The following is a 3,185-nucleotide window of genomic DNA, read 5'->3' as shown; positions in this document are numbered from 1 at the left end:
TGACTCTGCGAACGCTGCAGTTATGCGTTAAGTGTTTTGTGGGTGACAGTGATCGATCGATACTGCATTTGGGTGGGCTGAGCTGGGCCGGGCGGAGGGGCAAAATGCAGGTGCTAGCAGGTATCTGGGCTGATCCCGCTAACACTGCGTTTTTGGGAACCCTAAACTGCTGGGGACGCTAGTATAGATCTGATCGGATCAGATATTGATCCGTTCAGATACTATACCACTAAGGGAGGTGTATGCTGCGTGCGTGGGTGTTAGCGGTACTGGCGCTAACCTGACGCTGCTTGGGGCTGGTGCTTGCCAGTTCACCAAAATACTACCAAAAAAACTGTTAGCGATCGCAGGGATCAGGCCTGACTCTGCGAACGCTGCAGCTATGCATTTAGTGTTTTGTAAGTGTCAGTGATCGATCGATACTGCACTTGGGTGGGCTGGGCTGGGCCGGGCGGAGGGGCAAAACGCAGGTGCTAGCAGGTATCTGGGCTGATCCCGCTAACACTGCGTTTTTGGGAACCCTAAACTGCTGGGGACGCTAGTATAGATCTGATCGGATCAGATATTGATCCGATCAGATACTATACCACTAAGGGAGGATACGGTGCGTGCGTGGGTGTTAGCGCTACTGGCGCTAACCTGACGCTGCCTGGGGCTGGTGCTTGCTTGCCAGTTCACCAAAATGCGTTTAGTGTTTTGTAAGTGACAGTGATCGATTGATACTGCACTTGGGTGGGCTGGGTGGAGGGGCAAAACGCAGGTGCTAGCAGGTATCTGGGCTGATCCCGCTAACACTGCGTTTTTGGGAACCCTAAACTGCTGGGGACGCTAGTATAGATCTGATCGGATCAGATATTGATCCGTTCAGATACTATACCACTAAGGGAGGCGTATGCTGCGTGCGTGGGTGTTAGCGGTACTGGCGCTAATCTGACGCTGCCTGGGGCGGCGCATATCACCGCCGGGCGATCAGGGGGCTAAACCTTTATTCGGTAATAAACGGCGGGTGCCCTGACACTATAAAAAATAAACGAACTAACCAGCGTCAACCGTAACACTTATACGGTGATCAGTACTGAAAGGGTTAACTAGGGGGCAATCAAGGGGTTAAAACATTTATTCGGTAGTATATGGGGGTCCCTGACGCTATAAAACGCTGAACATTTACGTCCCTAACTAGCGTCACCAGCGACACTAATACAGCGATCAGAAAAATTATCGCTTAGTGACACTGGTGACTGGGGGTGATCAAGGGGTTAAAACTTTATTAGGGGGGGTTAGGGGGGTACCCTAGACCTAAAGGGGGCTAACAGTAACTGTCCTAACACTGTAACTGTCACAAACTGACACCAATACAGTAATCAGAAAAAAAAAAAAACCTGCTTGGTGTCAGTTTGTGACGGGGGGGGGGGTGATCGGGGGGCGATCGGGGGGGGGGGGGGATCGGGGTGTTTTGTGTGCCTGGCATGTTCTACTGAGTGTGTAGTGTTGTGCACTCACATAGATGTCTTCTCTCCTCGGCGCCGGAACGGAAAATACCGAGCCGAGGAGAGATGACATCACGCAAAGGAATGTTCCCATTGGCCGGCGGCGATCGCGAGGGGGGGGGCCACGAACGGATGGCCTTCCCCTCACCTCCGATCGCCGGGGAACAAAACACGGCTGCCTCGGGCACCGGGGGGGGGGGGGTCCGATCGGACCCCCCACCCGTGGAAGGCAAATCACGTACATGTACGTGATTTTGCCTGTCCGTGCCACCTTGCCGACGTACATCGGCGTGAGGAGGTCGTCAAGTGGTTAAATAGACAAAGCAAGAGGAGGAAGTCTTTCTTTTTTTTTTTTATCAAAAAGGTGTTTATTGAACAAGTTCACACATTTTCCAATGCACAAGCAACACATATTAATACACTTTCATGCAAAAAGTACATTCCTCCCTGCGTCCATCAAATTTATCTCGTCTTTAAACCTAAGATGTTAACAACATACTAATACATATCATACATCTGGCTATTGTCCATCAATAAACCTTTATGGTCTTCCCACAGGGCATTGCAACAATCTAGACATTACCAATTCCCTGGGACTTGGTCCAGGGGTGTCCAACCAAGGTGCCCACATTTTTTTGAATCTGCCAGGGCTACTCCTATGTTGATAAATGTATTTTTCCATAACCAAGGTATTTCCCATATGTACTATCCAGGATGTCACTGAGGGCGAGGAGACTGGTTTCCAGCCAATCAGAATCTATTTTCGTGCCTGGAACAGTGCCCTAGAGAGTGCTATTCTAGTCACCTCCTCCGGGGCATCTTCCTCCAGGACCCCTAGTATGCAGTGAATTGGATCTAAGGGGACGGTAGTCCGGAACACTTGATTAAGCGTCCCAAGCACCTCACTCCAGTACCTATGGAGTTTTGGGCATCTCCAGAGTAAGTGGATGAGATTGCCTTGATTTCGCCCGCATCTGCTACATAGAGAATCCGGCCGCTTACCCATTTTATATAATTTAAGTGGGGTGTAGTGTACTCTAAGTACGATATATAATTGCAAGATCTTTTGAGCCACGTTGAGAGAACATATATTGATTGATTGCAGGATTTCCTCCCATTGGTCTCCCGTGAGTGGACCTACATCTTTGTCCCATAGGGATGGTGCCTTAGTTGGGTGAGCTTTTAAGTGATGCGTCAATAGCATCTGGTAGCAATGTGAGATAGTTTTCGCACTGGTCTGCAATAAATGGAAAATGGGGGTGCTCGACATAGTCCAATATGGTAGCGTCTCCCTGCGCACCCACTGCATGTCGGAGCTGGAGATAAGGGTAGTACATAGTAGTAGGTAGATTAAACCTGGCTTGTAGTTCAGGGAATGACAGTAACTTGCCGTTCTGGAATATGTGCGTTAGTAGAGTCACACCAAAGGGGCACCATCGGGGTCCCTGATTTAGTTTTGCTAGTTCGAGAGATTCCCCCATATCGGACTATATTCTGCAAAGCCAGTCACCTCTTGTAGTTGTCTACCCTTATTCCAAATTTTCTGGATTAAAGTGAAGGTGGGTGTCTGTTTGTTAGACTTGTGGAACATCTGAGCCTCCAAGCCCATCGGAATAGTCTCCGCTCCAGATCCAATCAGCAGCAGCTGTGCCGTTGAGCCGGCCGGATCCTGGGCCATGGAACCAATCAGATGATGCA

The sequence above is a fragment of the Aquarana catesbeiana genome, linkage group LG01 (assembly GCF_042186555.1).
Source record: "Aquarana catesbeiana isolate 2022-GZ linkage group LG01, ASM4218655v1, whole genome shotgun sequence".
Lineage (NCBI taxonomy): Eukaryota > Metazoa > Chordata > Amphibia > Anura > Ranidae > Aquarana > Aquarana catesbeiana.
The sequence above is the reverse complement of the archived record's forward strand: the minus strand, read 5'-3'. Positions refer to the sequence as shown.